Source organism: Mesoplodon bidens, assembly GCF_964165515.1.
Source record: "Mesoplodon bidens genome assembly, chromosome: 8".
NCBI classification, from domain to species: Eukaryota; Metazoa; Chordata; class Mammalia; order Artiodactyla; family Ziphiidae; genus Mesoplodon; species Mesoplodon bidens.
Genome location: NC_138165.1, coordinates 67,776,126 through 67,800,501, shown reverse-complemented (window position 1 = coordinate 67,800,501; position 24,376 = coordinate 67,776,126).

The window sequence follows — 24,376 nt, the reverse complement described above, 5'->3', positions numbered from 1 at the left end:
GTAGTATAGTTGGAAGTCAGGGCGCCTTATTCCTGCAGCTGCATTTTCCTTTCTCAAGATTGCTTTAGCTATTTGGGGTCTTTTGTGTTTCCATACAAATTGTGAAATTTTTTGCTCTAGCTCTGTGAAAAATGCCGTTGGTAGTTGGATAAGGATTGCATTGTGCTTTGGCTAGTATAGTCATTTTCACAATGTTGATTCTTCCAATCCAGAAACATGGTATAAGACTCCCATCTGTTTGTATCATCTTTAATTTCTTTCATCAGTGTCTTATAGTTTTCTGCATACAGGTCTTTTGTCTCCTTAGGTAGGTTTATTCCTAGGTATTTTATTCTTTTTGTTGCAATGGTAAATGAGAGTGTTTCCTTAATTTCTCAGATTTTTCATCATTAGTGTATAGGAATGCAAGAGATTTCTGTGCATTAATTTTGTATCTTGCTACTTTACCAAATTCATGGATTAGCTCTAGTAGTTTTCCGGTAGCATCTTTAGGATTCTCTATATATAGTATCATGTCATCTGCAAATAGTGACAGTTCTACTTCTTCTTTTCTGATTTGGATTCTTTTAATTTCTTTTTCTTCTCTGATTACTGTGGCTAAAATTTCTAAAACTATGTTGAATAATAGTGGTGAGAGTGGGCAACCTTGTCTTGTTCCTGATCTTAGCAGAAATGGTTTCAGTTTTTCATTATTGGGAACGATGTTGGCTGTGGGTTTGTCGTGTATGGCCTTTATTATGTTGAGGTAGGTTCCCTCTATGCCTACTTTCTGGCAAGTTTTTATCATAAATGGGTGTTGAATTTTGTCGAAACCTTTCTCTGTGTCTATTGAGATGATCATATGATTTTTATCCTTCAGTTTGTTAATATGGTGTATGACACTGATTGATTTGCATATATTGAAGAAACCTTGCATTCCTGAGATAAACCACACTTGTTCATGGTGTATGATCCTTTTAATGTGCTGCTGGATTCTGTTTGCTTGCATTTTATTGAGGAGTTTTGCATCTATGTTCATCAGTGATATTGGCCTGTAGTTTTCTTTCTTTGTGACATCTTTGTCTGGTTTTGGTATCAGGGTGATGGTGGCCTTATAGAATGAGTTTGGAAGTGTTCCTCCCTCTGATATATTTTGGAAGAGTTTAAGAAGGATAGGTGTTAGCTCTTCTCTAAATGTTTGATGGAATTCACCTGTGAAGCCATCTGGTCCTGGGCTTTTGTTTGTTGGAAGATTTTTAATCACAGTTTCAATTTCAGTGCTTGTGATTGGTGTGTTTATATTTGCTAATTCTTCCTGGTTCAGTCTAGGAAGGTTGTGTGTTTCTAAGAATTTGTCCATTTCTTCCAGGTTTTCCATTTTATTGGCATAGAGTTACTTGTAGTAATCTCTCATGATCCTTTGTATTTCTGTAGTGTCAGTTGTTACTTCTTTTTCATTTCTACTTCTGTTGATTTGAGTCTTCTCCCTTTTTCTCTTGATGAGTCTGGCTAATGGTTTATCAATTTTGTTTATCTTCTCAAAGAACCAGATTTTAGTTTTATTGATCTTTGCTATCTTTTCCTTCATTTCTTTTTCATTTATTTCTGATCTGATCTTTATGATTTCTTTTCTTCTGCTAACTTTGGGTTTTTTGTTCTTTTTCTCTAATTGCTTTAGGTGTAATGTTAGGTTGTTTATTTCAGATTTTTTTTTGTTTCTTGAAGTAGGATTGTATTGCTATAAACTTCCCTGTTAGAACTGCTTTTGCTGTATCCCATAGGTTTTGGATGGTCATGTTTTCATTGTCATTTGTTTCTAGGTATTTTCTGATTTTCTCTTTGATTTCTTCAGTGATCTCTTGGTTATTTAGTAACGTATTGTTTAGGCTCCATGTGTTTGTATTTTTTAAAGTTTTTTTCCTGTAATTGATATCTAGTCTCATAGCATTGTCCTCAGAAAATATACTTGATATGATTTCAATTTTCTTAAATTTACCAAGTCTTGATTTGTGACCCAATATATGATCTATCCTGGAGAATGTTCTGTGAGCACTTGAGAAGAAAGGGTATTCTGTGTTTTTGGATGGCACGTTCTAGAAGTATCAAATAAGACTAGCTTGTCTAATGTTTCAGTCTAAGCTTGTGTTTCCTTAGTTATTTTCATTTTGGATGATCTACCCATTGGTGACAGTGGGGTGTTAAAGTCTCCTACTATTATTGTGTTACTGTTGATTTCCCCTTTTATGGCTGTTAGCACTTCCCTTAATAATTGAGGTGCTCCTATATTGGGTACATTAGTATTTACAATTGTTATATCTTCCTCTTGGATTGATCCCTTGATCATTATGTAGTGTCCTTCTTTGTCTCTTGTAATATTCTTTATTTTAAAATCTATTTTGTCTGATATGAGATTGCTACTCCAGCTTTCTTTTGATTTCCATTTGCATGGAATACGTTTTTCCATCCCCTCACTTTCAGTCTGTACGTGTCCCTAGGTCTGAAGTGGGTTTGTTGCAGACAGCATATATAAGGGTCTTATTTTGTATCCATTCAGCCAGTCTGTGTCTTTTGATTGCAGCATTTAATCCATTTACATTTACAGTGATTATTTATATGTATGCTCCTATTACCATTTTCTTAATTAATTTGGGTTTGTTTTTGTGGGTCTTTTTCTTCTCTTGTGTTTCCTGCTTACAGAAGTTCCTTTAGCATTTGTTGTAAAGCTGGTTTTGTGGTGCTGAATTCTCATAGATTTTTCTTGTCTATAAAGCTTTAGATTTCTCCACTGAATTTGAATGAGATCCTTGCTGGGTAGAGTGATCTTGGTTGTAGGTTTTTCCTTTTCATTTTAAATATGTCCTGCCACTCCCTTCTGGCTTTCAGAGTTTCTGCTGAAAGATCAGCTGTTAACCTTATAGGGATTCCCTTGTACGTTATTTGTTTCTTTTCCCTTGCTGCTTCTAATATTTTTTCTTTATATTTAATTTTTGATAGTTTGATTAATATATGTCTTGGCATGTTTCTCTTTGGATTTATCCTGTGTGGGATTCTCTGTGCTTCCTGGACTTGATTGACTATTTCCTTTCCCATATTAGGGAAGTTTTCAGCTATAATCTCTTCAAATATTTTCTCAGACCTTTCTTTTTCTCTTCTTCTTCTGGGACCCCTATAATTTGAATGTTAATTTAATTTGAATAATAATTTAATATTGTCCCAGAAGTCTGTGAGACTGTCCTCAATGCTTTTCATTCTCTTTTCTTAATTCTGTTCAATGGTAGTTATTTCCACTATTTTGTCTTCCAGGTCAGTTGTCCGTTCTTCTGCCTCAGTTATTCTGCTATTGATTCCTTCTAGAGAATTTTTAATTTAATTTATTGTGTGGTTCATCATTTTTTGTTTGCTCCTTCATTCTTCTAGGTCTTTGTTAAACGTTTCTTTTATTTTCTCCATTCTATTTCCAAGATTTTGGATCACGTTTACTATCATTACTCTGAATTCTCTTTCAGGTAGACTGCCTATTTCCCCTTCATTTGTTTGGTCTGGTGGATTTTTGCCTTGCTCCTTCATCTGCCATGTGTTTCTCTGTCTTCTCATTTTGCTTAACTTACTGTGTTTGGCGTCTCCTTTTCCCAGGCTGCAAGTTCGTTGTTCCCGTTGTTTTTGGTGTCTGCTCCCAGTGGGTAAGATTCACTCAGTGGCTTGTGTAGGCTCCTGGTGCAGGGAACTGGTGCCTGTGTTCTGGTGGGTGCGACTGGATCTTGTCTTTCTGGTGGCCAGGTCCGCCTCTGGTAGTGTGTTTTGGGGTTTCTGTGAACTTATGATTTTAGGCAGCCTCTCTTCTAATGGGTGGGATTGTGTTCCTGTCTTGCTACTTGTTTGGCATGAGACATCCAGAACTGGAGCTTGCTGGCCGTTGGGTGGAGCTGAGTCTTAGGGTTGACAGAGGTCTCTGGGAGAGCTCTTGACAATTTATATTGCATGGGCCTGGGAGGTCTCTGGTGGTCCAGTGTCCTGGACTCAGTTCTCCTACCTTGGAGGCTCAGGCCTGCCACCTGGCCGGAGCACCAAGACCCTGTCAGCCACATGGCTCAGAAGAAATAGAAGGGGAAAAAAAGGAAGAAGATAATATAAAATAAAATTTAAACAATTTAATAAAATAATAAAATAAAAAAAGAAGAGTGCAACCAAAGCAATAAACAATTCCACCAATGATAACAAGCACTAAAATCTAAACTCGTTGTTGTCTATTCAGGTATTCCACAGAATCAGGGTTAATCAAACTGATTGTGGGGATTTAATCCGCTGCTCCTGAGGCTGCAAGGAGAAATTTTCGTTTCTCTTCTTTGTTCACACAGCTCCTGGGGTTCAGCTTTGGTTTTGGCCCTACCTCTGTGTGTAGGTCAACCTCAGGTATTTGTTCCCTACCCAGACAGGAGGGAGTTAAAGCAGCAGCTGATTAGGGCTCTCTTGCTCTCTCAGGCCTGGGAGAGGGAGGGGTATTGTAGTCATAATTGGAATGTGGGGCAAGCCTGCGGCACCAGAGGCCAGCATGACATTGCAAAGCCTGAGCATACCATGTGCTCTCCCAGGGAAGTTATCCCTGGGTCTTGGGACCCGGGCAGTGGCATGCTGCACAGGCTTACATGGCGGGGGGCGGGGGGTGAGTGTGTGGGTAGTGAACTGTGCTTGTACACAAGATTCTTGGTGGCAGTGGCAGCAGAGTTAGATTTTCATGCCTGTCTTTGAGATCTGGGCTGATAGCCGCAGATTGCACCCTTCTCTGGAGCTCATTTAGGCGGTGCTCTGCCTTCTGTGGGCACACAGGGAAGGAATCCCCTCTCCTCGTGCATCCTGAAACAATGATCTCTTGTCTCTTGGGCAAATCCAGACTTTCCCCCTCACTCTCTGCCGGCTAGTTGTGGCACGCTAGTCCCCTTCAGGCTCTTCATACAGCCATACCCAGTCCTCTCCCCTGGTGTTTGACCTTTGATGCCTGAGCATCAGCTCCCAGTTCCTACCCACACCAGTGGGTGAGCAGACAAGCCTCTCAGGCTGGTGAGTGCTGGTCAGCACCGATCCTCTGTGGGGGAACCTCTCCGCTTTGCCCTCTGCACCCCTGTTGCTGCTCTCTCCTCCATGGCTCCGAAGCTTCCCCTCCGCCCACCCCCCGTCTCCACCAGTGAAGGGGCTTCTAGTGTGTGGAAACTTCCTCCTTCACAGATCCCTCCCAGAGGTGCAGGTCCCATCCGTATTCTTTTGTCTCTGTTTTTTCTTTTTCCCTACCCAGGTACGTGGGGAGTTTCTTGCCTTTTGGGAAGTCTGAGGTCTTCTGCCAGGGTTTAGTAGGTGTTCTGTAGGAGTTGTTCCACCTATAGATGTATTTTTGATGTGTCTGTGGAGAGGAAGGTGATCTCCACGTCTTACTCTTCCGCCATCTTGAAGGTCCCCCTTCAAGAAAGATTTGCCAAATTCATGATTGGATGACTTTAAATAGAATCATTTATTGTGGATTTAATTTTTAAAATAAAATAATAAAAGCTATATTTTAGATTATGATTTTACTCAGCATGAATACAAATTAATGGGAGAGTCTCCCACTAGCCTCCATTTTTATGGAGGGACTGACAAATACAAACTGATCCGTGGAGTGGATTGAATGTAGCTGGACACGAGCATTTTTATACATTTTAAATATAATGTAAAAAATGCTAAAATTGAAATGCATTAACTGGAGAAAAAAGAAGGCAGCAAAGTATAGGATGAGAAAAGGGTTAGTAAAAAGATACCTAAGTTTGAGTGATTTTGATATGATAAGTAATAGGTTACTATGTATCAACTTTCTTAAAATTTTATTCTGGGAGCCAGGTGTAAAATTGATTACAGAATAGAGCATGGAAATAGGAATTTAGAAACCAGGCATGGTATTCATTTGAAAATGATAAAGTATTTTCAATTGTTAGCTTTGATTATTTTTTTTTTTACTATTATGGTACCTCATATATAATTTAGTTCTCTTTTTACCCTTCTACTCTAATTGCTGGTTAAATACCTTACTGTTGATTGACAAATTATTTGGAGCTCTAAAACATAAAAATGTGTTTATATATATGATTTCTTAGGAATTTTCATTACTCAGAAATATACAGTGAACATATGTGAGAAATATAAATTTAAGGTATTATGTGACCTTAAGAATTGGATTTTATAAAATTTGATACAGTAATATAATTCTGTAGTTGTAATTTTGGAAAAATAAACTACCTATGGTTTCTTAGACTGATGTCTTATATCGTTTCACTCATGGTTCATTATGTCATATCATCGTGGGACTATGTTGCCATATATTTTTGGTAAAGATACAGTTCACTGCCATTTGGAAGGGTGACTGCTTTGTTGTTGTTTGTGTTTATGTTTTATATTTTTATTATTGATTATATGATTGACCCAGTGTTCACCTTAGAATAAATTGTTTTGCAGTATGGAATCAAATGTATTGTTTTCCAAGTAGGCTTGGTTGATGTTAAAATGATTAGCAAATACTCTATGTGAAGAGGAATGTACACACATGATCATAGTTTTTTTTAAATTATATTTTATTTTATCACAGCCCTTTTATTTCATACATATTTCATATGGAATATAAATCTGTTTTCCCTTTTCTAACCATAACCTAAAGGTATTTCTCAATTCTTTTATCTCCAAAGGCTTTTTCTCAGTCTCACTTTCACCACACCCATGTCTAGTCTCAACCAAAAGGAATTCATATTTTCTAACAAAATGATTGTTCTGGGAGCATTCTGGCAGTTAGAATGTATCTTTAGGGTACGTCCTGATTTGGGGAGTGTTTCTCTGATAAGCATAGTGGAGTGTGATAGAGTATTTTGCATCATTAAAGTGGCTCTCAACATAGAGTTTATAGATATAACACAAAGTTGGAAAAGATTTGTTTAGTTTACAGCATTGTTCTTTTATTGTTTGAAAAGGCAGAATTGTAAAAGGATAAAACAATATGGTATAATCTAAGAGTATTTTCTCCTTGAGAGTGATAATGATAAATTTAAAGATGTGCACAATTTGACTTTTTTCCTATATTACTTTGGTTGTCTCTATTCCATGAACATCTTTCTTTTCATTTCAGAATATAAGTAAAGTTGATGTGAAGGAAGAACACAGACAGGAGTGAATATTTCATAAAATAAGTTAGCAGTTGAAAAAATGATTCTATTCAGTACGTTGTCAGAAGAGCTACCCCTGATTCTCATTAGTATTATGACAATGAATAATGTCTGATAATTAGGACAATTAGTTACTCTAAATTGCAATTGAATAGTAACATAATTCAAGTTTCTACCCTAAGAGCTTTATATACAATAAACCATCATTTGTTGCTTGAGCAAATTCCTTGAGCATTTTTTGCCTCAATTTGCTCATCAGTAAAACGGGGATAACAATTGTACCTAACTCATAGTGTTTTGCTTTGTTTTGGTAAGCTTAAATGTAAAGAACTAGAATAATACCTGGAACATACAATGTACAATTTAAATATTACAACATCATTATTATCGTCAGCCACTGAGTTGTAATGAACATGGATTCCTTAGACACTGTTCATGATTTTTTTCACTTTGGTTTACTAATGATCAAAGAATTAAATTGAGCAACCTGTACTTGAGATATACACCATATTGAGGATACAAGTGGGTACCTCAGCTCCTTGTTTGATCTTTTGTTGTTCATAGAGGAACACCTGATGTTTATGGGTCAGTTTTAGACCATGATGTGAGGAATCTTTCACATGAGAGGATGCCAGTCTATGGGCTTGTGCATTTTATGTGAGAGGTATAGAAATGATCGTGTGGAACATAAGACTTTATCCTTTTAGCATATAAGGAATTTCTTGTTCAAGAAAAACAGTGTATCCATGACCTCTTTCTTATTGCATCAGTGAGCCTGACCATTTTTTACCAGATTAACCAAGAGAAGTGACTCAATCTCACTTTATTGAATACTTCCCGACAGAGGTAACTCACTTGTGTTTCCTCTGAACAGATGCAGCAAGACTGCAGAAGACTGGGTAAGTTGACTCACATGATTCTGAGGGCCTCCTTTGGCTATGCCACATTCCTATGTATCACTTGCCCTGATATATTAAGGTAGGGATTATTCGTGAATTATGAGAATCTACTGGGGAGACAGAGGTACCTGAGAAGAGAAAATATGAGGTCTTGGCGCTTTGCTGCTTGCTTGTTTCTTAGGTGCTATTTATAGAACCGAAAGCTTGAAAAATGCTCAATATATACTTAATAACCTTTTTATGACTTGCTTTTCTCTTCTCAACTTTTAGCAGGATTCTTACTTTCAGTTTGGTTGTTGGAAGCTGTAAGACTGTTACTCCTACTCTTTTAATCAAAAGTTGGAAAAGCACATAATGATAAATTTTTAAAAAACCCATCTGGGAATAGAGAACACAAAGTAACCTAAATAAACTAAAATCCAGAAAGTGACAAGCCCTCCATAAGAAAGAAGAGTGAAGAATCCCTTTTAACTGACATGGAGGGAGAAGAGTAATCCTCCATAGATGGGAATAAGGGAAAACCAGCCTAACATGACATTTCTAATGTGGGCTGGCATGACAGGTTAAATTCCACCAGAGCCTGAGACATGGAACAAAATGGAATTACTGCCAATTCTGTCCCTCTGATATTTACTGAGTGCTAAAAATAAGGGTGGAGAGAGAAAGTTGAGAGAAACTCATAAAGATGACAGTCTTGCAGCTAAGAAACATTGGAGGAGGGATGGGGGAGCTGAGAGAACCCTCATCTCCTCCTGGCACTTTAGGCTTAGCTCAGAAATCTTGGGACAGAACAGGAGAGCTGAGCAAAACTCCTCTAGGACAGTCTCTGCTTTCACAGAGTATAGAGAGTCCTCAGTTGATTTCTGAAGGCCAAGGGCAGGGTGGAATAGTGAAAAATAGCTTTCCTAAGACGAGAGGCAGGACTGGAGAGCCAAGAGAATTCCTCAGTAACACGAAAAGTTAGCTGCAGAGTGTAAAGCAAGGAGAATTCTCTCACATTTTAGAAAACAAGCTGTTCAGCTATGAGGAACATGCAGAATTTTGGAGCCTTATCAGTGCTTAGATCGAAGACCCTGGTGAAGACAAGTGCCAACACTGCCATCAAAATATTTGAATCCAGTAGTGAACTGAAGCAAACTAAAGTTACAACCTCAGACCCAGCTCAACCTAGAGTACATTTGTTCAGCTTTTATCCTAGAAGTCTGACAAAAAGGGGTGTCCTCCTTTATGGAGATAAATATAATTTACTTTAGTCTCTAGTGTATTTCTTAATAGATTTGTTGAGGTTCATTTCATATGCCACACAAATAATTTATTTAAAGTGTACAATTTAATGGGTTTTAGTATATTCTTTATATGTACAGTCCACCACTATGGTCAATTGTATAACATAGTCATCATCTTAAAAGGAAATCCAGTACATACCCTTTAGTTTACATATTTAGTTTAGTTTACATATTTTGGATACAAGTTCCTCATCAGGTATATGATTTGCAAATATTTTTGACCATTCTGTGGATGGATTGTCTTTTTACTTTCTGGATAATGCCCTTTGAAACACAAAAGTTTTAAAATTCGATGAAGTTCAATTTATCTATTTTTTCTTGTATTATTCATGCTTTCGGTGTCATATTTAAGAAATCGTGGCAAATCCAAGATCATGAAATTTATTTCTATGTTCTCTTCTAAGAATTTAATAGTTTTAGCTCTTTCATTTAGGCCTACAATAATTTTGTGTTAATTATTTTATGGTATGACATCAAAGTCAAACTTAATATTTTGACAACTGAATATGGCTATTCAGTTGTCTTAGCACTGATTGTTTACTATTTCTTTCTCCATTAGTTGGTCTTGGCAACCTTGTCAAAATTAGTTGACCATAGATGTACAGGCTTATTTCTGGACTCTCAATTCTATTCCATTGATTTGTACGTCTATCCTGTGTTATTATCACATAGTCTTTATTCACATTGCTTTTAGTGTAGTACATTTGAAATCGGGAAGTGTGAGTCTCTTCCTACTTTTCTCTGCTTTTTCAAGATAGTTTTGCCTATTCGGGGACTCTTGCAATTCTATATGAATTTTAGAATTAGCTTGTCAATTTCTATGAAGAATTCAGCTAGGCTTCTTATAGAGATTGTGTTGAATTTATAGATCAGTTTGGGGAGTATTGCCACTCTAACAATGTTATGTCTTCCAATTCATGAACATGGGATGTTTTCCCAATAAATTATGTCTTCTTTAATTTCTTTCAACAATGTTTTTTATATCGAGAATATAAGTTTTGCACTTCTTTAAAAATATTTGTTCTTGTTTTATTCTTTTCAATGTTATAGTAAATTTTTTTGGTGTTACCAACATTTTCTATTTATTCATTAATACAAAAGTGCATAGTGCAATCCCTCTATCTCAATCCAAGTACTCAGTGAAAGATTACAATAAACCCTGGATGGCACAGACATGATTTGTTTACCATGATTTAAACATTTTAAAACAACAATTAACATTTAGTACATCACATAACCACCTTTTTATATTATTTTATAAATTTTATTTTCAGAGAGCTCATTGCAAATGTATAGAAATATAATTGATTTGTGTATATTTATCTTGTATCCTATAACCTTGACAAACTGGTTTATTAGTTTTAATGTCAGCTGATTCCTTAGGATATTTTATATACAAGATTATATCAGGGGCTTCCCTGGTGGTGCAGTGGTTGAGAATCTGCCTGCTGATGCAGGGGACACGGGTTCGAGCCCTGGTCTGGGAAGATCCCACATGCCGCGGAGCAACTAGGCCCGTGAGCCACAACTACTGAGCCTGCGCGTCTGGAGCCTGTGCTCCGCAACAAGAGAGGCCGCGATAGTGAGAGGCCCGCGCACCGTGATGAAGAGTGGCCCCCGCTTGCCGCAACTAGAGAAAGCCCTTGCACAGAAATGAAGACCCAACACAGCCATAAATAAATAAATAAATAAATAAATAAATAAATAAATAAATAAATAAAAAAGAAAAAAAAGATTATATCATATGAAAATAGAGATAGATTTACTTCTTTCTTTCCAATCTGATGCTTTTTCATTTTTTCTCTTGCCTAATTGCTCTGGCTAGAATCCTTAGTATCATGTTAAAGAAAAGAGGTAAAAATGGAAATCCTTGTCTTGTTCTTGATCTCAGGGTGAAAGCATTCAGTCTTTCACCATTAGGTGTGACATTAGCTTTGGGGTTTTTGTAGATATCCTTTATCAGGTTGAAGAAGTTCCCTTCTATTCCTAAGTTGTTGAGTGGCTTTTTCTATGAGTGTCTATAGAGATGATCATGTATTTTTATTTTTCACTCTATAGATATAAAGTATTACATTAATTGATTTTTGGATGTTAAAATAAACCTTGCATTTCTGGGATAAATCCCACATGGTCGTGGTATATAATTCTTTTTAAATGATGGTGGATTCAGTACAATAATATTTTATTTAGGATTTTTGTCATCAATATTCATGAAATATTGGTCTGTAGTTTTCTTTTTTGTGATGTCTTTGCCTGGTTTTGGAGTCAGGGTAATATTGACCTCATAGAAGGAGTTGGGAAGTATTCTCTCTTCTTTTATTTTCTACTTTATTTTTATATTAAAAATCTAGTAGAGAATTTTTAAAAATCACAAAACACATGAGCATGGAAGAAAATATGGCTGATGGTCAAAAAAGGAACACGTCAAGCAAGAAAATAATTAAGAAAGGTAACAGAGATTGCTCAGCTTTTGGAATTATCAGAGATTTTAAAATAACAATGAACAAATAACAATGAACTTATAAGTGAAGTTTAGGGAAACCAAATTTAGAGATTAGAAGAAAGATTTTGTGGTATCATATTCTATAAGCCAGAATATGATTCATGATTAATCTTAGTAAAACTTTATTTTTTATTTGTTGGAGGGTAACTATATAACTTCTAAGCACAGTTTTTTTGGTTGAGAGCTTAGATTGTCTAACATTTCTTAAAATCAAATTTTAGATCTCTGAAACTTTGTTATCTTGTCTAACTCTCCTGCTGAAATGTATTTCTGTTAAAATTTTAAACATGGATGCAGTCAAGTTCTGAGAACTAGGCTATGAAGAATCCTTGCAAGTTAAATAGAGCCCAGAAGCAATTTAACCAACACTAGTCCTCTCATTATACTGCTATGTTGCCCTGCCACGTACATAGCCTGGTACCAACGACTCATTCATATAATTAACTTAGGGTAAAAAGATTTTAGTTAGGGGTATGGAGGAACTCTATTGAACACATAGTTAGGAAGGGTTTGCTGCCCCCAAATCAGTGTTAGTACACATCTCTGTTATAATAACAAAATGAAGAAATGAAGCAGTAATTGGCAATACAATTTTCTAGAACCAGATAACCTTATGCATACATGCAAACTCACTGTAAGCCACATATTTAGTGGCCAGATATTTTTGTCTCAGCTCTATGGTGCAAGCTTAGGCTGTTTACTACAGATTGGAGAAATATAGATAGAAAATAAATCAATCATTGTGGGATTAATGTGCTCAGAACAGGTGAGACAAAGAGAATTCAGGACTGGAAATTGGGCTATGTAATAGAGAGAATAAGGAGGTGTAGAAGGACAGAATTTCTATCCCACAGAAGAAAAGTGGGGGGAGAAAAAGATGATGCAAGCAGTAAACAGTAAGGATACTAAACTAACAAATCTGGGAAACAGGGAATCAGAATCCGAGAACGATATTTTCTTTCACAGAAAAATAGCAAAAGTAGTGCAAGGGAAAGTTGTTTCTGATCCAGTACTTAATGTGTGCCTACTTGTTTTCTCTTTGCTCTAGGTCAGGGTGGGAGCAGAGTGTGGGTGAACTTCAAACAGCAAGGACAATAGTGGCTGGATAACAATAATTCACTACTGGTGAGTGAAGGAACAATAGTAGGAGACAATATTATTTGTTTTATGGTATTTGAAGGCTCTGACATCTTAAAAAGTCTCTTCAGGAATTATATACCTCTAGTATATTTTGGAAATATATATAATATTCACTTTAATTCTGTTCCATGATATACTTCCTAATCTATGTCTATATGTGCTCCACCTTAAGCCTCTTCTTTCTTTGCTAACACCATCAGGATGTCCCCTAAACCATCAACTCAAAGGTTGAATGAATTTAATGATGATGTGGCAGCAAATGAAAGGACTATGCTGTAAACAACCAAAGAGTGTCCAAAAATTAAATGTCTCTGAGTACTTGGACAAGGCTGTTTACTTTCTGTGAACTCAGTGACTTCATTGTGAAGTGAAGTTAGATTTAGTGGTGCTCAAGTTCCTCTCTGTCACTAAAATTCCATCTGAACATTTGTCATATACAGTTATCCTCTGGTATCCATTAGGAATTGGTTCCAGAACCCCCTGCTGATACCAAAATCTGCAGATGCTCAAGTCCCTTATATAAAATGGTATAGTATTTGTATATAACCTACACACATCTTCCCATCTACTTAAATCATCTCTAGGCTACTTATAATACCTAATACATTGTAAGTGCTATATACATAGTTGTAAATACAATATAAATGCTATGTGAAGTAGTTGGTGCACAGGAAAATTCAAGTTTCCCTTTTTTGAACATTCTGTTTTTTTTTTTTTTTTTTTTTACTGTTTTTGATCTCTGGTTGGTTGAATTCATGGATACAGAACCCACGGATACAGAGGGCCAGCTGTATTCTCTTCTTTTTAGCAAGTGCATAAAGGAAAATTAAAATAGAAATTCCTAATATTTTCCCAGGCTTGAGAGATACAACTTTAAAAAAAATTATGCCTGCAAAAGCAAGGTTTTTCAAAAAATGCTAGCTTGATCCTGATATTTATAAACTTGTTCTGAGCAATCAAGAAATTGACAGGTTCAAAGAGAAAAATATCAAACAACTAAGCTACATATTAAACATTTCTCTGTCATCCAAAATCATGGTCCATAAATCAGAGTTCTCTGACTATGAGAAAAATATTGGCACCATAAAAATGTCACTAGTATTTCATTTCATTTAGAAGTACAGCAAAGGTGATGCTTCAAGTTATCAAATACTTAGTGATTGACTGAAAGGTCATATAATTGTTTCTCATGGTACATATGGTCCATTGACCTAAAGAGAACGTTGTGCCCTCACTTAAAGAAAAAAAAACAGAAAATTTCTGTTTAATGTAAGATCTAAGTCCTTTCCCTTTCTAGAGAAAACCTTTTTCACTAGTTCCAAACATACACATTTTCATTTTCTATCCTGAGAGTTACACACTCAAACGACTACAGCAGTCAGAAAGACAACAGATGAGTTGAGGAGGATGGGTGCAGATGTGGTGAGAATGGACACACACCCTGATAAAGGGAGTAGAGACTACTTACCTCCAACCAGTTGTCAGGTAGTAAAAATTGGCTACTTGTTCACAAGCCATTTTCTTTTCCTCTTGAATGCACAGCAAAAATATATACCCCAGTCTTCATTGCCATCAGGTGAGGCATGTGATTGACTTCTGGCTCATGAAACAAGAGTGAGAGTGACAAATACCATATTTAGGCCAGGATCATAAAACCCACCATGCTTAATTCTCTATTCTCTTTCTTCTTTCCCCTGCTGAATAGAAAGAACTCCAAAGACCTAGAGTAGGGTGCAATTATAAAATAAAATGAGCTTGTGCTCTTGATATATCACTCAGTGGAGTGCTATCCAGAAAAGATACCAGATCAAAAACACCTTTGTTGAACCATTGCTTTGGGAAGAAATAAATATTAATTGTGTTAAGCCATTGAAAATTTGCAATTGTTTATTACTGAATTCAGCCTAGCCTGAAAAATTTATACTGCCATGCTGAAAAGTAAGCTCAGAGTTTCAAGACAAACCAGGAATCTGAAGTGTAATATGAAATCTCTCAGTTAGTAAATATTGACAAATAATTCAAACACTTTAAAAGCATTACTCTCCCTAAGCAAACATGTTGTGAACTAGATGTGATCTTCAAGCTGTATGTTTAAGCCTGTTTTAGCCATACTGGATCACCCACTATTTCCTGAATATTCCCTACAATTTCCAGACTCACACATAGATTCACAATGTTCCCTCAGCCTGGATGTCCTTCCTCATCTCTTTCTTCAGGGAATACATCCCTGATCCTTTAGTTTACATGGATAATTAAGGTTTTATTTGGTATAGAAATGAAATATATTTGGTATGGTATTAAATTTACTTGGTATATAAATTTAAAAGATTCATGCACATAGTAAGCATAAAATAAATGAATAGCAAACTCTTATCAAGGAAAGATGCTTACCCCTTGGGAAGTGTGTAAATAGTAGAAGGAGACATAGAGGGAGATTAACAAAGAAAGCGAGGAAATAATCATACAGTAAATAAAATTTTGAAAATAAGATATAGTCTTCTAGAATAAAATTAACACTTCTCTCTCCATATTTTTTCCCTCAAATTAAAGTCAGACAAGTATATTAAAACTTCTCCTTTAAAATACTTTTGCAGGGGGAATCCATTATTCAAGGACATTTCACAGTCCAGATTTATCATCATTTTTCAGAGAAAAGTGGTAGAGTAGGTTTGCACTGGAGGAAGGTAACATCTTCTTGATTTCTTACATGTGATGAACTTGTGCCATAAAAATTAGGTAGAGAAACATTAAAGCAATAAAAGTTTAGGTGATTGAACTGTGGTTGAAAAAGCAGATACACCAACACCCACTCATTCATGATAAAAACTCTCAGAAAACTAGGAATAGAGAGGAATTGTTTCAACTGATGGTGACATCACACTTCATGGTGAGAAACTTAAAGCTTTTTCATCAAGATCAAATACAGGACAAGGATAGCCCCTTTCACCATGCCTGTTCCACATCATAAGGGCCGTTCTTCCTAATGCAATAAGGCAAGAAAAGAAAACTAACCATATACAGATTGGGAAGGAAGAAATAAAACTATCTTTGTTCATAGATGACATGAACATCCATGTAGAAAATCCAAAAAAATTGACAAAAAACTCCTGGAACTAATAAGCAATTATAACAAGGTTGAAGAATACAAGCATGGTACAAAAAAGTCAACTATAACAGGAAGACCTTCAAGATGATGGAGAAGTAAGACATGGAGATCACCTTCCTCCCCACAAATACATCAGAAATACATCTACGTGTGGAACAACTCCTACAGAACACCTACTGACACTGGCAGAAGGCCTCAGACTTCCCAAAAGGCAAGAAACTCCCCACATACCTGGGTAGGGCAAAAGAAAGATCAAAGACGAAAGAATAGGGACAGGACCTGCATCTCTGGGAGGGAGCTGTGAAGGAGGAAAAGTTTCCATGCACTAGGAAGCCCCTTCACTGGTGGGGGCAGTGGGTGGTGGTGGGGAAGCTTCAGAGCCATGGAGGAGAGTGTAGCAATCGGCATGCAGAGGGCAAAGCAGAGAGATTCCCGCGCAGAGGATAAGTGTCAAACAGCACTCACCAGCCTGAGAGGCTTGTCTGCTCACCCTCCAGGGGGGGTGGGGGCTGGCAGCTGAGGCTCCTGGTTCGGTGGTCAGATCCCAGAGAGAGGACTGGGGTTGGCTGCGTGAACACAGCCTGAAGGGGGATAGTATGCCATAGCTAGCCGGGAGGGAGTCTGGGAAAAAGTCTGGACCTGCCTAGGAGGCAAGAGAATATTGTTTCAGGGTACGTGAGGAGAGGGGATTCAAAACACTGCCTAAATGAGTTCCAGAGATGGGCGTGAACTGAGGGTATCAGTGCAGACCCCAGAGACAGGCATGAAATGAAAGGCTGCTGCTGCAGCCACCAAGAAGCCTGTGTACAAGCACAGGTTACTGTCCACACCCACCCTCCTGGAAGCCTGTGCAGCCCGCCACTGCCAGGGTTCTGTGATCCAGGGACAACTTCCCCAGGAGAACACACGGAGTGCCTCAGGCTGTTGCAACATCACTCTGGCCTCTGCCACCACAGGCTCGCCCTGTGTTCCATACCCCTCCCTCCCCCTGGCCTGAGTGAGCCAGAACCCCCGAATCAGCTGCTCCTTTAACCCCATCCTGGCTGAGCAAAGAACAGATGCCCTCAGGCAACCTACATGCAGAGGAGGGGCCAAATACAAAGCTGAACCCCAGGAGCTGTGCGAACAAAGAAGAGAAAGGGAAATTTCTCCCAGCAGCCTCAGGAGAAGCAGATTAAATCTCTACAATCAACTTGATGTACACTGCATCTGTGGAAAATCTGAATAGACAACAAATCATCCCAGAATTGAGGTGGTGGACTTTGGGAGCAACTGTAGACTTGGGGCTTGCTTCTACTTCTAATTTGTTTCTGGTTTTATGTTTATCTTAGTTTAGTATTTAGAGTTTATTATCATTGGTAGATTTATTGATTTGTTTGCTCTTTTCAGTTTTTTTAATATATATATTGTTTTCCTTTTTCTCTTTTTGTGAGTGTGTATGTGTATGCTTCTTTGTGTGATTTTGTTTGTATAGCTTTGCTTTTACAATTTGTCATTGGGGTCTGTCTGTCTGTTTTTTTATTTTTTATTTTTTTTAGTATAGTTTTTAGCACTTGTTATCATTGGTGCATTTGTTTTTTGGTTTGGTTGCTTCTTTCTTTTTTTTATTACTTTTAAATTTTCTTAAATTTTTAGTAATTTAATTTTTTTATTTTAATAACTTTAATTTATTTTATTGTTTTCTTTCTTTCTTTTTTCCTCCCTTTTCTTCTGAGCTGTGTGGCTGACAGGGTCTTGGTGCTCTGGCCGGGTGTCAGGCCTGTGCCTCTGAGGTGAGAGAGCCGAGTTCAGGACATTGGTCCACCGGCGACCTCCTGGCTCCATGTAATATCAAATTGTGAAAGCTCTCCCAGAGATCATCATCTGAACACTAAGACCCAGCTCCACTCAACGACCAGCAAGCTAGACTGCTGGACACCCTATGCCAAACAACTAGCAAGAAGGAACACAAACCCACCCAGTAGCAGAAAGGCTGCTTAAAATCATATTAAGTTTAGAGACACCCCAAAACACACGACCAGATGCAGTGCTGCCCACCAGAAAGACAAGATCCAGCCTCATCCACCAGAACACAGGCACCAGTCCCCTCCACCAGGAAGCCTACAGAACCCACTGAACAAACCTGACCCCCTGGGGGCAGACACCAAAACAACAGGAACTAGGAACCTGCAGCCTGCGAAAAGGAGACCCCAAACTCCGTATGTTAAGCAAAATGAGAAGACAGAGAAACACATGGCAGATGAAGGAGCAAGGCAAAAATCCACCAGACCAAACAAATGAAGAGGAAATAGGCAGTCTACCTGAAAAAGAATTCAAAGTAATGATAGTAAAGATGATGCAAAATCTTGGAAATAGAATGGAGAAAATAACAGAAACGTTTAACAAAGACCTAGAAGAACTAAGGAGCAAACAAAAAATGATGAACCACACAATAAATTAAATTAAAAATTCTCTAGAAGGAATCAATAACAGAATAACTGATGCAGAAGAATGGACAAGTGACCTGGAAGATAAAATAGTGGAAATAACTACTGCAGAACAGAATAAAGAGAAAAGAATGAAAAGAATTGAGGGCAGTCTCAGAGACCTCTGGGACAACATTAAACACACCAACATTCGAATTATAGGGTTCCCAGAAGCAAAAGAGGAAAAGAAAGAGACTGAGAAAATATTTGAAGAGATTATAGTTGAAAACTTCCTGAATATGGGAAAGGAAATAGTCAATCAAGTCCAAGAAGTGCAGAGAATCCCATACAGGATAAATCCAAGGAGAAACATGCCAAGACACATATTAATCAAACTATCTAAAATTGAATACAAAGAAAAAATATTAGAAGCAGCAAGGGAAAAGAAACAAATAACATACAAGGGAATCCCCATAAGGTTAACAGCTGATCTTTCAGCAGAAACTCTGCAAGCCAGAAAGGAGTGGCAGGACATATTTAAAGTGATGAAAGGAAGAAACCTACAACCAAGATTACTCTACCCAGCACGCATCTCATTCAGACTCAATGGAGAAATTAAAACCTTTACAGATAAGCAAAATCTATGAGAATTCAGCACCACGAAACCAGCTTTACAACAAATGCTAAAGGAACTTCTGTAAACAGGAAACACAAGAGAAGGAAAAGTCCTACAGAAAGAAACCCAAAACAATTAAGAAAATGGTAATAGGAACATATGTATCGATAACTACCTTAAATGCAAATGGATTAAATGCTCCAACCAAAAGACATAGACTGGCTGAATGGATACAAAAACAAGACCCATATATATGCTGTCTATAAGAGACCCACTTCAGACCTAGGGGCACATACAGACTGAAAGTGAGGGGATGGAAAAAGATATTCCAAGCAAGGGGAAATCAAAACAAAGCTGGAGTAACAATTCTCATATCAGACAAAATAGACTTTAAAATAAAGACTATTACAAGAGACAAAGAAGGACACTACATAATGATCAAGGGATCAATCCAAGAAGAAGATATAACAATTGTAAATACTTATGCACCCAACATAGGAGCACCTCAATACATAAGGCAAATACTAACAGCCATAAAAGGGGAAATCAAGAGTAACACAATCACAGAAGGGGATTTTAACACCCCACTTTCACCAATGGACAGATCATCCAAAGTGAAAATAAATAAGGAAACACAAGCTTTAAATGATACATTAAACAAGATGAACTTAACTGATATTTATAGGACACGCCATCCAAAAAAAACCAGAATGCACTTTCTTCTCAAGTGCTCATGGAATATTCTCCAGGATAGATCATATATTGGTTCACAAATCAAGACTTGGTAAATTTAAGAAAATTGAAATTGTATCAAATATCTTTTCTGACCACAATGCTATGAGACTAGATATCAATTACAGGACAAATTCTGTAAAAAACTACAAACACATGGAAACTAAACAATACACTACCAAATAACCAAGAGATCACTGAAGAACTCAAGAGGAAATCAAAAAATACCTAGAAACAAATGACAATGAAAATGTGACAACCCAAAACCTATGGGATGCAGCAAAAGCACTTTTAGGATAGCAATGCAATCCTACCTCAAGAAACAAGAGACATCTCAAACAACCTAACCTTACACCTAAAGCAATTAGAGAAAGAAGAACCAAAAAAACCCCAAAGTTAGCAGAAGGAAAGAAATCAAAAAGATCATATCAGAAATAAATGAAAAAGAAATGAAATGATAGCAAAGATCAATAGAGCTAAAAGCTGGTTCTTTGAGAAGATAAACAAAATTGATTAACCATTAGGCTCATCATGAAAAAAAGAGAAGACTCAAACCAATAGAATTAGAAATGAAAAAGGAGTAACAACTGACACTGCAGAAATATAAAGGGTCATGAGAGATTACTACAACTGACTATATGCCAATAAATTGGACAACCTGGAAGAAATGGACAAATTCTTAGAAGAGCACAACCTACCGAGACTGAAGCAGGAAGAAATAGAAAATATGAACAGATGAGTCACAAGCACTGAAATTGAAACTGTGATTAAAAATCTTCCAACAAACAAAAGCCCAGGACCATATGGCTTCACAGGCAAATTCTATCAAACATTTAGAGAAGAGCTAACACCTATCCTTCTCAAACTCTTGCAAAATATAGCAGAGTGAGGAACTCTCCCAAAGTCGTTCTATGAGGTCATCATCACTGTGATACCAAAACCAGATAAAGATGTTACAAAGAGAGAAAACTACAGGCCAGTATCACTAATTAACATAGAGGCAAAAATCTTCAACAAAATACTACCAAACAGAATCCAACAGCACATTAAAAGGATCATACACCATGATCAAGTGGGATTTATCTGAGGAATGCAAGGATTCTTCAATATATGCAAATCAATCAATGTGATAAACCATATTAAGAAATTGAAGGAGAAAAACCATATGGTCATCTCAATAGATGCAGAAAAAGCTTTTGACAAAATTAACACCCATTTATAATAAAAACCCTCCAGTACATAGGCATAGAGGGAACTTACCTCAACATAATAAAGGCCATATATGACAAACCCACAGCCAACATAGTTCTCAATGGTGAAAAATTGAAACCATTTCCTTTAAGATCACGAACAAGACTAGGTTGTCCACTCTCACCACTATTATTCAACATAGTTTTGGAAGTTTAAGCCACAGCAATCAGAGAAGAAAAAGAAATATAAGGAATCCAAATCAGAAAAGAAGAAGCAAAGCTGTCACTATTTGCAGATGACGTGATACTATACATAGAGAATCCTAAAGATGCTACCAGAAAACTACTAGAGCTCATCAATGAATCTAATAAAATAGCAGGAAACAAAATTAATGCAGAGAAATCTCTTGCATTCCTCTACATTAATGATGAAATATCTGAAAGAGAATTTAAGGAAACCCTCCCATTTACCATTGCAACAAAGAGAATAAAATACCTAGGAATAAACTTACCTAAGGAGACAAAAGACCTGTATGCAGAAAACTATAAGACACTGATGAAAGAAATTAAAGATGATACAAATAGATGGAGAGATATACCATGTTCTTGGATTGGAGGAATCAACATTGTGAAAATGACTCTACTACCCAAAGCAATCTATAGATTCAGTGCAATCTCTATCAAACTACCAATGGCCTTTTTCACAGAACTAGAACAAAAATTTTCACAATGTGTATGGAAATACAAAAGATCCCGAATAGCCAAAGCAATCTTGAGAAAGAAAAATGGAGCTGGATGCATCAGGCTTCCAGACTTCAGACTATACTACAAAGCTACTGTAATCAAGACAGTATGGTACTGGCACAAAAACAGACATATAGGTCAATGGAACAGGATAGAAAGAGCAGAGGTAAACCCATGCACATATGGTCACCTTATTTTTTATAAAGAAGGCAAGAATATACAATGGAGTAAAGACAGCCTCTTCAATAAGTGGTGCTGGGAAAACTGGATAGCTACATGTAAAAGAATGAAATTAACACACTTCCTTACACCATACATAAAAATAAACTCAAAATGGATTAAAAACCTATATGTAAGGCCAGACACTATAAAACTCTAGTGGAAAACATAGGCAGAATAATCTATGACATAAATCACAGCAAGATCCTTTTTGACCCACCTCCCAGAGAAATGAAAATAAAAACAAAAATAAACAAATGGGATCTAATTAAACTTAAAAGATTTTGCACAGCAAAGGAAACCATAAACAAGATGAAAAGACAACCCTCAGAATGGGAGTATATATTTGCTAATGAATCAACAGACAAATGATTAATCTTCAAAATATACAAGCAGCTCATGCAGCTCAATACCAAAATAACAAACAACCCAATCCAAAACTGGGCAGAAGACCTAAATAGACGTTTCTCCAAAGAAGATATACAGATTGCCAACACACACATGAACGGATGCTAAACATCACTAATCATTAGAGAGATGCAAATCAAAACTGCAGTGAGGTATCACCTCACACCAGTTAGAATAGCCATCATCAAAAAATCTACAAACAATAAATGCTGGAGAGGGTGTGGAGAAAAGGGAACCCTCTTGCACTGTTGACGGGAATGTAAATTGATACAGCCACTATGGAGAACAGCATGGAGTTTCCTTAAAAAACGAAAAATAAAACTACCATATGACCCAGCAATCCCACTACTGGGCATATACCCGGAGAAAACCATAATTCAAAAAGAGTCATGTACCACAATGTTCATTGTAGGTCTATTTACAATAGCCTGGACATGGAAGCCACCTAAGTGTCATTGACAGATGAATGGATAAAGAAGATGTGGCACATATATACAATGGAATATTACTCAGCCATAATAAGAAACAAAATTGAGTTATTTGTAGTGAGGTGGATAGACCTAGAGACTCTCATACAGAGTGAAGTAAGTCAGAAAGTGTTGGTGAAATAATAGACAAGTAGATCATTGGAATAGAATAGGAAGCCAAAAAACAGATCCCCATAAATATAGTCAACTGATCTTTGACAAAGGAGCAATGCCAATACAATATAGCAAAGATAGTCTTTTCAACAGATAGTGCTGGAACAACTGGACATCATTTTGCAAAAACAAGAAAAACAAACCGAAAAAAAAACCCCAAAATGAATCTAGACAGATGTTACATCTGTTACAAAAAATTAACTCAAAATATATCACAGATCTACATATAAGTCAAAAAACTGTAAAATTTCTGGAAGATAACATAGGAGAAAACCTAGATGACCTTGCAGATGGTGAGGACTATGTAGATACAATACCAAAGGCAGGATTAATTAAAGAAATAACTGATAAGTTGCACTTCATTAAAATTAAAATCTTCTGCTCTGTGAAGGAAAATATCAAGAAAGTGAGAAGACAAGCCACAAACTGGGAGAAAATATTTGCAAGAGACACTTATGATAAAGAGTTGTTATTCAAAATATATGAAGAACTCTTAAAACTCAAAATAAGAAAACAAGCAACCCGATTTAAAAGTGGGCCAAAGGCATTATTGGACACTTCACCAAAGAAGATATATAGATGGCAAATAAACATATGAAAACGTTCTCCATATCATATATCAGGGAAATGCAAATTAAAATAGAGATACCAGTACACTCCTATTTAGAATGGCCAAAAGTTGGAACACTGACAACACTAAGTGCTGACAAGGATGTAGAGCCCAGGAACTCACATTCATTGCTGGTGGGAATGCAAAATGATACAGCCTCTTTGGAAGACAATCTGGAGATTTATATAGAACTAAACATACTTTCACATGATCCAGTACTCATGCTGCTTGGTATTTACCCAAAGAAGTTGGGTATGTCTTCACAAAAACTTGTACATGGATGTTTTGTCAGCGTTACTGATAATTGCCAAAACTTGGAAGCAATGAAGATGTCCTGTAGCAGGTGGATAGATAAATAAACTATGGTATATCCAGACAGTGGAATATTATTCAAAGCTAAAAAGAACGAGGTATCAAGCCATGAAAAGACATAGAGGAACCTTAAATGCACATTACTAAGTAAAAGAAGCCAATCTGAAAAGGCTACATACTGTAAGTTTCCAAGTATATGACATTCTGGAGAAAGCAAAGCTATGGAGACAGTAAAAGTTCAGTGGTTGCCAGTGGTGGGGTGGGGGAAGGGATGAATAGGTGGAGCACAAAGGATTTTTAGGGCAGGCAAAATACTCTGTATGATGCTGTAATGATGGAAACGTGTCATTATACATCTGTCCAAACCCATAAAATGTACAATAAGAGTGAATCATAAGGTAAACTATGGGT